We start from the raw sequence: 12,197 nt of genomic DNA on the forward strand, positions 1-12,197 counted from the left end.
TTCCTGGTGTCAAAGCCATGGCCTGAAACTCAATGCTGTATTGTCATCCCCTTTGGTAAAAACTCTGTACCCATGAACTACCACATAGCTGGTAGTCTACTTAATGCCGAAAATGTGATGAGACCTTGGGACACAGGTGGGCAGTAGTCTCTCCTTTGATAATCACATTGCCACAGTGGTCAGGAAATCCTTCTACGTGGCTCATCTCATCACAAAAGGTTTCTCATCCAAAAAAAAAAGAGGTCATTGTTCCCCTCTACTCATCACTCATTAGACCCATTATAGAGTACAATGCCCCTTTTGGTATGTACTTCACAAGACATTTACAACTGGAAAGACCACAGAAATACCTCACAAAGAGGATTACTGGCCTCAAACAGATGCCCTATGCAGACCATCTCAAAAAAACTACAGCTTTACTCCATCGCATATCACCTATTCAGGGGCGATCTCTGTCTAACATACAAAGCTATGTCAAACCCAGAGCTGTTGGACATGCTCCACTTAAAGAAATCCCAATCCCTCCGAGCTACACGCTCTAGGGACCTTAACTTTGTCACCACAATAAACAGAACATGCTGGAGGGATAGATTCCTGTCCCAGAGACTTCCCATACTCTGGAACAGACTACCTATGTCAAACAGAGCTCCTCATTAGCACTCTTCAAGAAAAATCTTGATGATTGGATGGGAAGTGGGAAATTCACCCCGGGGATCACTTCTGTGGCTCTGCTCGACAGGGGCATAGGAAAATAATTTTCTTGGGTGGCGAAAGCCAGGGTACATTTTTTGGCTAGGCTTGTATGGGCCCTAGGCCCGATAGCCTAGTACCTACCTATGAACCTATGACTCCAAGAGCAACATCTTTTCCACTTGTCAGCATAGGATTTTCTAGTACTAGGCCTTCTGACCTCAAGACTGACGTCCAGCACCTGCTTGCTGAGGGTTGCCGGTGGAGTATTCAGGGGATAAGCCAGGCTGCAAGGTTTAGGGTTTGCAGCTGTGGATGCAAAATCTGTCCCTCTTGCTGAGACAGCAGGGAAGGTGTCTAATGAAGGTGCCAGGGTGGTACTGTTGTCGGACTGCACAAGAGTGGGTACCAGTGCTGGCGTGCCCAATCTGGGGCAGTAAGAATTTCCCTTGGGCTGTCCTGTCTGATCTTGAGTAATGCCTTTGAGAGGAGGGGCAGAGGTGGCAAGGCATAAACTGACAGGTTTTCCCATTTGAAGAAGAAGGCATCCACCTTCCAGGCCCTGCTGTGAGGGTTCCTGGTGCAAAATTTGCTAAACTGGTGGTTCTCTGGGGAGGCAAAGAGGTCCATCTCCGGTGTCCCCCACCTCTGGATTAGAAGGTGGGAGGTGTTGGGCTCCAATTTCCACTCATCTGGGTCCAGGAGATTACTGCTCAAGTCATCTGCCAGTGAATTCTGTTTGCCTGGCAGGAACTGAGTTTGCAGATGCACTTGGCTGCTCAAGGCTGTGTTCCACAGAGCCATGGATAACCTGCACAGTGGGTAAGAATGGGTTCCCCCCTGCTTGTTTATGCACCACATAACTGTGGTGGTCTGTTTTATCAGCAGCTGTCTTGGAAGGATTAGGTATTTGAAGGCTGTCAGAGCATACTGTACAGCTAACATCTTTTTGATTGATGTGCAGGAGAGTCCTGGGCTCCACTTTCCCTGAATGCATTTGCCTGCCATGTGAGCCCCCCATGCATAGCCTGATACGTCTGTAGTCAGGATTTGGGCGGTGAGGGGTTGAGTGAAAGGCAGTCCCTTGTTGTGGTTGCATGCTTCTACCCACCAAAGGAACTCTGCCCTTAAACAAGGAATGATCGGAATGACTGTTCCCAGGTCCTGAGAATGTTGGCACCAAAGACTTTAAGTACCATTGAAGTTTCCTCATATGCAGTCTTGCATATGGAATTAGCAGAATGCATGAGGCCATGAACCCTAGGGCTTGCAGTATTTTCCTTGCAGATAGTTGGGTTTTGGTGGGCATGTGTTTGAAGTAGGAGTTCAAATAGGTTTTTCTGGAGTGAGAAAGGCCATCTGGGAAGTTGTGTTAAAGCTTGCTCCCAGGAATACAATTTTTTGACTGGGCACCAGTTGTGATTTATTTTCGTTGATGGTGTACCCCAATGAAGATAGGAGTCTTTTTACAAATGCCAGGTGCTAAAGTAGTAATTCCTGACTGTCCACCTGAATCATGCAATCGTCCAAGTATGGGAACATTTGGATATTTCTCTGCCTGCAGTATGCAATGGCTGCAGCCAGGCATTTTGTGAATACTCTAGGCGCAGTAGATAAGCCAAAGAGAAGTGCAGAACTGAAAGTGCATACAGCCTGCCCTGAAGCAGAGATATCTCCTGGAAGACTCCTTTATGGGGTAGTGTACATAGGCTTCTTTAAGTCTAGGGTGACTAGCCAGGCATCCTTGGCTAGCCTAGGACACTGTTGCAGGATTAGCATTTTGATTTTGGGACCACCAGAAAGGTGTTGAGAATTGATAGATCCAGGATTGGGCACCAAGAGCCCTCTTTTCTGGGCACCAGGAACAGTCTGGAGTAGAAACCCTGTCCCCTTTGTTCTACTGGAAAAGGTTGGATGGTCCTGACACTGAGCAGAGAATGTACTTGCTTTTGAGCCTCTACCCACTGGTTTGAAGGAAGGTCGGGAAACCCGCTTGGGGTTGGCAGGGAATGGAAGCAGAATCTGTAAACCTGGGATACAATGTTTAGAACCCACCTGTCCTGAGTAATGGACATCCAGTTTTTGGCATGAAGGGCAAGTTTACCTCCTAAGGGCGCAAGTAGATGGGCAGGGCTGGGAAGGATAATTGACAAGTCATTGTGAACTTTTACCATAAAGGGGTGCCTTGCCACTCCCCATTTTTGAGGTGGGAGCACTCCATTGTTTAGATCTCTGCATACTCTGAGACTGTAGTCTTGGTGGTCTGGTTCCCCTGGGTTTGCACTGAGAAGACCTGGAAGGGGCTGGAAAGGACCAGTTTTTTGTAGGCCAATGCCTACTGAATCTAGGTGGCTGCACTTGTAAGAATTCTTTAACAGTTTGCATAGATTTAGCTTTTTCTTGCATCTTAAGAACCTCTTCTGCTTTGGTGCCAAACAAACGGTCCTGATTTAAAGGAGCGTCTAGTAATTTTGATTTGACATGGTCTGGCAAGGTTTGTTCCTTCAGCCAAGCATGCCTTCTCAGTACAGATCCAGTGAATGCAGCCCTGCAAGATGCTTCTAGAGTATCAAAGCCACACTGCAAAGTATGCTTACTAACTTGGCTTGCAGAATGCATTAACTCTTGTAAATCTTTATTTTCTGCACAATCTGGAAGTAACACCATCTTTTGTTTAATTTGTTCCATAATATGTTGCGGGAACTTCAACATATGAAACTGGCAATTCAATGCCCTGATGGCAAAAGTTGCAGAGGTATATACCTTCTTACCCAATCTGTCTAAAGCTCTGGAATCCCTGTCTGAAGGAGTAGGGTTCTTGGCTGTAGTAGCCTTAATATGTTTTAAGCCCCTGGGAAATGGTCTCTGGATCCGCAGTAGGATTCTTAGAGAAATTTGTGAGAATCGGGTACTCTGTAGTACCCATCAGGTTTTCTAGGGGCCGGTGGTACAGTGTCTGGAGTAAGACTGGATTCCATAAAGACATCTACAGCATCCAAAATAGGGGATATAAGCTAGGGGGCTGTGCGTAGGCAACTAAAAATTCTCCAAGTCTCTTTTTGGACTGAGGATAATTCTGGCATTCCGAACGGAAGTGCTCTTTTAAAGTATGCAAGGTTTCACCAAAAGAAAAATCCTCTGGAGGGGAGGCAGAGGGAATGGATCATCTGCATCTGAATCCTCAAAAATAGATAAGGGTATGTCCTAGTAATCAGAAGGGTCAGAGTCATCGGACTCATGGTCTGTAGAATCAGAAAGAAACTCAATTCTTGGTCTCTTAGCAGGGGAACGCTGGCTTCCCCTAATTAGGGTGATAAGGTCTTCAGCCATTCTAAGCATTTGTTTTTGAGGCATTGGGGCTTGAGCATGCGCTCTGGTCATCTGTTTTCTAGGAGTAGTGCGTACTCTGGGCCTGAGAAACTTGGTAGCTTTAGCTAAAAATGAAGTTGTTTGTTTAAGTCGAGTATCGGTAGGTCGGAATACACCCTCAGAAGCCTGTGCCTACACAGTGGCTTCGGACCCATCCAAGGTAGAGACATCTGCAGGTTCAATAGTCGAAGAAGCATCTCACGGCATACCGGACTCTGAATGGGTCTCAGCAGAGGACTGTGAATCTGCAAAAGCGGGCATCAGGGGCTGCAAAGCCGCCTCACCGAGTACCAGTAGACTGGCGACTAGCTTAACAGAAGCGTCGTTGGCAGTTTTTGACCTATGCAGTCTGTCTTTATCTTTGCGCTTTTTCAAAAGTTCGGATGGCTTACTAAAGCCATTTTGGAATACGGAGAATGAGCGCGAAATTTAACGACAAAAATAACATGACAACGAATGGTTCGGGCGTTAAACAAGGCACAAAACTGACGAGGGACGTCGTGGTCTAGGCCTAAACAGGTGACGCAGTAAGAATGAAAATCTCTGTGAGGTAATTGCTTTCCACAGGCAAGACAATCGTTAACTTTTCCTGACATCAGTTACAGCAAGAAAAAAGAATCCCCAACGGGGTACTTGGCTTTAGAAGACTTCAGGTTTGAAACTCGAAAAATGAAAATTTCAGGTAGCGGCCGACCAGCACTTGAGAACGGCTTCTGCTTCGGGCTCCTCCTTGGCAAGGAAGACTGATTTAATGGCGTTGGCTGCCTGTTTTATACCCCTGATGACCTGACATCATGGAAGAAGCGACAGCATCTGACGCAGAAATCCCAAGACTCTGGTATTCCGGCCAACTGACGGTTACCTGCAGGCAGATAACCCAAGTGTGATGACTGCAACAGTGAAACACGAAGAACACCTGGCACTTCCTGGCCCAATGGACTATCCCGGTAAACAAACTGTAAAATAAAAATGAACTTAAGAACTAGCAATAAACCAACCAGTGCAGAAAGCAGAGTCTGTGCAAAAGAAAACCAGTAATTTGTAGATCCAGAGTACTCCTCGATATTCTCAATTACCACCAATGTGTGGTCCAACTGAAAAGGTAACGCAACCATAAGAGGAGAAACTGAATCACCATCAGCCTATAGACACAAGGGGAAGGGATAACTCATCTTCACTAATGCTTGCAGGAAAAGCTCAGAGTAAATCAAAATCTAAAGCAGCACAAAGAAAATAGACCTACTACGCCTAGGTCTCGTCAGTAACAGGAGATAGAGAATGGAATAAAAATTCATAATTTTCCTTTCATACTCTTGTCCTAGAATTTGGGCTTCTTAAATCAGAAAAGGATGCCCTGGGATGCTGAGGAGGAGATTCACTATCATCATCATAAATACCCTGTGTAAGATATCACTGAGAACAAGCTTTTTTTCTTCTCTCTCCACTTTCCCTAAAGGGCATTTTTATGATCCCATGAGAAATAACACAGAAAATCTCTATATGTATAGAAATCAAGACACACTGCACACACATGACATGGTGATCCTGTGGTGGAATTTTATTTCTCAGTTGAGAAGGGCTTTTCATCCTGACACCCCCACCCAAAGCAAACCGTTACAAATAAGTCTGGTTACTGACCTCCAAAAAAAAAAAAAAAAAACAGTTAAAGCTTTAACCATGTAAATGAAGCAGCTAAAACTTCAGGGAAAAGATAAAAAGCAATGGCACAGACAACAGCAGCCTTAGAAGGAAAATAAGAAGTTATGTACCTACCATAACGTTCCATGTTAGTTGTCTTCTTCTCGCCTTCTTTCTTGCTGGATGGGTTCGGAGCCGATCCTCGGCTCCGACTCAGCCAATACTAAAGCTCAAGAGCTAATTCCACCAGCTCGAGGCTCCCCTATTATCCCACAATGCTAGGCGGTAACTACTCAGATCTCGTTTGATAGCTAGACCAAGCAATTCTAGTCTCCACAGTAAGGAGAAGGGTAATCCACCTCTATATAAACCTGAGTGTAAGGTATCCTAGACCTAACAAAAGGGGAAATAGAGGTGGTAGAACGTGTGGGAATGACAACTTCCAGAGGAAGATCACAAATGAATTCCTATCGGTCTGTCCAGGCTTGGGGGAAGGAGGGCGGGACGCAAGAAAGAAGGCGAGAAGACAACTAACATGGAACGTTATGGTAGGTACATAACTTCTTAATGTTAAGTTGTCTATCTCGCCTTCATTCTTGCTGGATGGGACGGCGTCCCTAGCACCTTATCCCGGGTGGCCTATCGGAACAGACTCTTGAGAACAGTGGAACCAAAGATGGCATGGTTTCTGGAGACCATGTCCAATTTGTAATGTGAAATGAAGGTATGAGGAGAAGCCCAAGTGGCTGCTGCACAAATGGAATCTATTGGCAGCCTGTCCTGAAAAGCTACGGATGTAGCTAATGCCCTAGTTGAATGAGCTCTAGGTCTTGAAGGCAGTTTTTGATGTCTGACTTCATAGATGAAGGTAATTATAGAGGTAAGCCATCTCGAAAGGGACACTTTAGTAACTGGATGGCCCAATTTGCCTTCCGCATAAGACAGGAAAAGCTGATCAGATTTCCTGAACTGTTTAGTCCTGTCTAAATAATATCTAAGTTGGCGGTGAACATCCAGAAAATGTAGCTTTTGCTCGGACCTGTTGGAATAGTTAGGGAAAAAGACGGGGAGATCAATAATTTGATTTAGGTTTGTCTGAGAGGAAACCTTAGGTAGAAAGGATGGGTTAGTACGGAGGGACACCCTATCTTGGAAAAACACCAAGTAAGGAGGTCGACTGCACAGAGCATGGAGTTCAGATACCCTTCTTGCTGAAGTTATGGCTACTAGAAAAAGTGTCTTCCATGAAAGCAACTTCAGAGAACATGAAGCCGCTGGTTCAAAAGGGGGAAGGATTAAGGATGTCAGAACCAAGTTCAAGTCCCATTGAGGTGGAGGATCTTTGATTGGAGGTTTGAGAAGAAAAACGCCCCTTAAAAAGGCTTTGCAGAGCTTGTGAGCCATGATGCTAGACTCCGAGACACCTACATGATAATTAGATATAGCAGCCAACTGAACTCTAATGGTAGATGAAGAAGATCCTAAGTGAAAGAGTTCTGCTAGGAAGTCTAAAATAGACTGTATAGGTGCAGTGAAGGGATCTATATTTTTTGATGTTGCCCAAAAGGAGAAGTGTTTCCATTTGCTATTATAAATCTTCCGGGTAGAAGATTTATGAGAGGCTATCAAGATATCTCGGACCGAGCGAGATATTGAGGGAAGCCTGGCTAAGGTCGGAATCGGAGAAACCATGCTGTGAGGTTGAGAGAATGAAGAGACTGGTGCAGCTGGCCCGATCGGTGGGTCAACAGATCTGGCACTGGGTCCAGATGCCAAGGCTGCTCCAAAAGGTAACGATGAAGGAACGGAAACCATATCTGTCGAGGCCAGTAAGGGGCAATGAGGATCACTGTCACTCTCAAGGCGATGGCTCTCTGGATTAGTTGAGTTATCAGTGGAAAAGGGGGAAAAGCATACAGAAGTCCCCGGGGCCACTCGTGTACTAGAGCGTTTCTGGTGGGATGGCCTGGTAACGGGAAAAGAGTGAAGAAGTCGTGACACTTGCTGTTTTGGGGAGTAGCAAAGAGATCACAGCAAGGCTGGCCCCATCGTTGGAACACTTCTTCCAGTACTGATTTCTTCAGAGACCACTAGTGGGGCATGAGAATTGCCCTGCTCAACTTGTCTGCAATCACGTTGGACTTCCCGGGAATGTGCGTTGCTACCAGAAAACGCTGAGAAGAGATTGCCCATTGCCAAAGTCCGAGTGCCTCTCGACATAAGGGGTATGATCTGGTTCCGCCTTGTTTGTTGATGTACCACACTACAGACATGTTGTCCGTCTGAATTGCAATAGTCCCTATGGGAAGAGAGTCGTGAAGGGCTTGCAACGCTAAAAGCACTGCTCTCATCTCTAAGACATTTATGTGCAAGTGGCACTCGAAAGGTTGCCACGTGCCTGGACTGTCCTGCCCTGATAATGCCCCCACCCGATCAGGGAGGCGTCTGTTGTCAACGTGGTGACTGGGGGGGGGGGGTGAGTGAAGGGTCTTCCTTGGAGAACCTGAGGTGATGTGATCCACCAAGATAGTTGATTCTTGCATGATTGAGTTATCAATATGGTGTGGGACATCGGGAGCTGTTGGAAGGACCATTGAGTAAACAGCATCCATTGGAGGATTCTCATGTGGAAGCGAGCTAAGGGGAGAAGGGGGATAGCTGCTGCCATGAGTCCTAATACCTTCAAAACTAGTCTGGCTTTGACTTTGTTGCACTGTAAGAGAAGGTAAACTTATTTGCGGATGTCTGACACTCTCTGCTCTGAGTCTGGCTGAAAGATTGAGTGTGTCTAATGTGGCGGCTATAAAGATAATATATTGACAAGGGGACAAGGCAGATTTTTCGAAATTTATTGAAATGCCTAGAGCTTGGCAAGTTTGGATAGTGAAGTCTCTGGATAGAAGAAGTTGATGTCTGGTGGTGGCAGTAAGGAGCCAGTCGTCTAAATATGGAAATACCTGGAATCCTTGATGTCTCAAGTGAGCTGCGACCACTGCCATGCATTTGGTAAACACTCGGGGGGCTGTAGTGAGACCAAAGGGCAGGGCTCTGAACTGGTAGTGACTGGCTCCCAGCCTGAAGCAGAGAAATCTCATGGAGCATTTGTTCATCTTGATATGGTAATACGCGTCCTGAAGATCTATCGAGCACATCCAATTGTCCTGACCCAAGAAGGGTAGAATGGACTGTAGCGTGACCATCCGGAATTTTGTTTTTCTGACATACTTGTTTAAGTTGCTGAGATCCAGTATAGGTCTCCAGTCCCCTGTTTTTTTTGGTACCAAAAAGAATTTGGAGTAGATTCCGGATCCTTGTTGGTCTGCTGGGACTGATTGGATAGCTCTTTTTGATAGCAGCTTTGAAAGTTCTAGTGCTGCTTGTTCCCTTAGACTGGGTGGAACGTCTGGAAGGGATCCTCTGGGTTGGGATGGAATGTGAATAAAGGGAATTTTGTAACCCTCGGATATGATCGACTGTACCCATTTGTCTTGTGTAAGGGAAAGCCAGGCTTTTGGGTACAGGGATAATCTTCCCCCGACTGCCTCCGAGGGTGGACAGCCGGGCAGCTCCTCAGGGATGCTGAAAGGGTTTATCAGAGAAAACTTCTCTGCTACCCTGGTTTTGCGGACCTCCTCTGCCTCTAGGGCGGCGTCTATTGTTATTCCCCCCTCTGCCTCTAGAGGGGAATCGACCTTGTGCATCAGATGAGACTCCCTGGGTTTGTTTGCCGAACCACATTTTTCCTCCCATCTGACCTTTGGGATAAGGCCTAGAAGGGGTAGAAAAACGGACTCCCACGGCAGAGAGAGTCTTACCTTCCCCTCGCACCTAGTCAATGTATCCTTCACCTGAGGGCCAAACAAGGATGATCCATCAAAGGGGGAATTGGTGAAGGACGCCTTGAAAGGGTCCGCAAAGTTGCACAGCCGCATCCAAGCATGACGTCTTAAGACAACGCCTGTGCCTGCGGCTCTACTCGCCCCATCCGCGGCATATGAGATGAGCCACATGGAGGAGTTAACGATAGAGTTTAGGGTTGCCAACTGGGAGTTTATTCTGTCCTGGAACCCCTCAGCTGTTGGATCCTTTACCTCTTCACTCAAATCCTTGAGTAAATCCCTCTGGAGATGAGTGAAGTGACATAAATAGTTCAGCGACCGCAATGAGAAGGTCGCTGATGAGAACATCCGCTTACCGTACCTGTCCATGGTCCTAGATTCCTTATTAGGAGGATGGACAGGTACCGAAGGATCGGCTAACTCCTTCTTAGTGGCTGCAGCCACCACCATGGCATCGACGGGGACACCTTTAGATAAAAAATCTTTATCTCTAGGGGCAGTAATAAACTTAGATGGCCTCCTCGGGGTGGGTTCCACTGAATCAGGAGCCGTCCAGGCCTTCCTTGCCACCACTTCCATAAGGGGGTCAAAGGGAGGGGACACCCAGGAGGTAGAAGGGCGAGAGCCGAACGCCTCAAGGTACACTGACTTATCCTCTGAAGGGTTAAGGGCTAGCCAGTTCCCCCTCTGTTTCAGGATTTCAAGGATGTCAGCAAAGGAGACATCCTCAGAGGGGGATCGAGGGGAACCTTCAGATTCTTCTAAGTCAGTGTCAGAGGTGATAGACTCAGGGGAGTCAATGTGCTTCCTCTTGCACTGCCTCTTCCTAGGGGGTTCTCCTAGCGGGTCAGGAGAGGCCTCGGAAGAGGAGGAAATTCCCAATGGGGAAACTTGAGGAGTTGGCTCTCTGCGGTCTAAATCAAGGATGTGGGTAGAAATCACCGCAGGCACTGATGGAGGGGCTGACGGAGCAGACTGAGGGGCAGACTCTGGTTCTAGCACGCTCCGCATGACCTCGAAGGCACCCCAATCGGGCAAGGCCGGAGGCCCCCACTCCGAAGAGACCAGGACCTCCCCCGGCACAGACAGGGACGGCTCCGAGGCAGATGTCGGAGCCGAACTCACCAGCGCCGAAGCATCGAGAGGGAGAGCGGAGTCGGACAAGGGTCCGATGCCACTCGCCCCCTTGGAGCAGACGAGGGAAGCCCGGCGCCGAGATCCCTCCAAAGAGGAGATCGGAGCAGACGACGGAGCCGAAAGGGAAGGTATCGGATCCGACGCACTGACAGTCATGGCTCCGATTAGCCCCGTCCCGAGCTCAAAGGAATCGAAGGAGGAACACATTGAGGGAAAGAAATAGCCACTGACTGATGAGTCGGGCTATGAAGCATTTGGGCCAGTGCCTCAGACTTGAGAAGTCTACTCACTACCCTTTGCAAATCATGGTCAGATAGCCTGGAAGACCGCGAGGAATGCGATTTATGGCTCCGCTCCGAAAGAAGAGGGGATCCTGGCGCAGAGTGAACGGAGCCGATGGAGGGAGACCTAGACCTTTTTCTTAAAGGTTGCTCCGATAAAAGTATCGGAGCCGAGTGAGTCTCATCAGCCTCGGCTCTGGCCGGAGCCGAGGTAATGGTATGAGGCTTAGAAACATCGGCTCCAGCCGGAGCCGATGTCGAAGCAATTTTGATGCTTCCAGAGGACAGCTCTGAAGCTGGAGCCAACTGTCTGGAAGTCTTAGAAGGCTTCCCCAACACAGACTGGGTAGGGGGGGGCCTTCAGGCTTTAATAAGCCATGCAAAATTAATTTATTTTTGCGTTCCTGCAGGACTCTAGGGCTGAAACCATGACAGACAGCACAAGAGTCCTGCAGGTGCAAAGGTCCCAGGCAATACACACAAGAAGTGTGACCGTCTGTCAGACACATTTTCTGGCAGCACGAGTCACACTTCTTAAGGCCTGAGACCTTAGCGTCTTTTGACATAGTGAAAGGAGTGCCTGACAAAACACAAACACACTACAGACACACCCTCTACCGAAGAAAATTATTAAATTATTAAGGCTAACACAAAGCCACAAACACACATACAAGCCCTTAACAAAAAAACTACTAATTTAGTCCACTAAAGGACTGGGGGAAGGGAAGGGCCGAAGGCCTACAAGTTAAGGGAAGAAAAGGAAGGGAATATAGACCCGAAAAACAGGGGTCGATCTATCTAAATATTAATTAAACTAAAAAAGGTTATGGTATGAAACAATAGGGGGTTAAGAAATACCTATTACGGTAAAAACTCTCACTAACCTGCCTGAGCCGGTAGAAAAGCACCTCGTCAGCTAAGCGGCAAACGAGATCTGAGTAGTTACTGCCTAGCATTGTGGGTATAGGGGAGCCTCGAGCCGGTGGAATTAGCTCTCGAGCTTTAGTATTGGCTGAGTCGGAGCCGAGGATCGGCTCTGAACCCATCCAGGAGAAGGCGAGATAGACAACTTAACATTAATAACTATAGAGTCGGAGAAACAATTTCTACTAAGGAAGGGAAGTAGCAGATGCATTTCACCTGGAGAAAGTCAAAATTCAAGAAAAAAAAAAATACCATCATGCGCTGAAGAGGGCTGCAAAAACAAGGAGCCCTAAGCCCGAGTGTGCACGATGGCAAAGGA

The 12,197-nt window shown here is 47.3% G+C and overlaps 1 protein-coding gene across 1 annotated transcript in view; it reads right to left on the minus strand.

Moving 5' to 3' along the window:
• LOC122809323 (transforming protein RhoA) overlaps window positions 1-12,197 on the minus strand; it is a 637,733-nt gene that overhangs the window by 467,353 nt on the left and 158,183 nt on the right. The window lies entirely within an intron of this gene.

The sequence above is a fragment of the Protopterus annectens genome, chromosome 8.part0 (genome assembly GCF_019279795.1).
Source record: "Protopterus annectens isolate FY-2018-M chromosome 8.part0, PAN1.0, whole genome shotgun sequence".
NCBI lineage: Eukaryota > Metazoa > Chordata > Ceratodontiformes > Protopteridae > Protopterus > Protopterus annectens.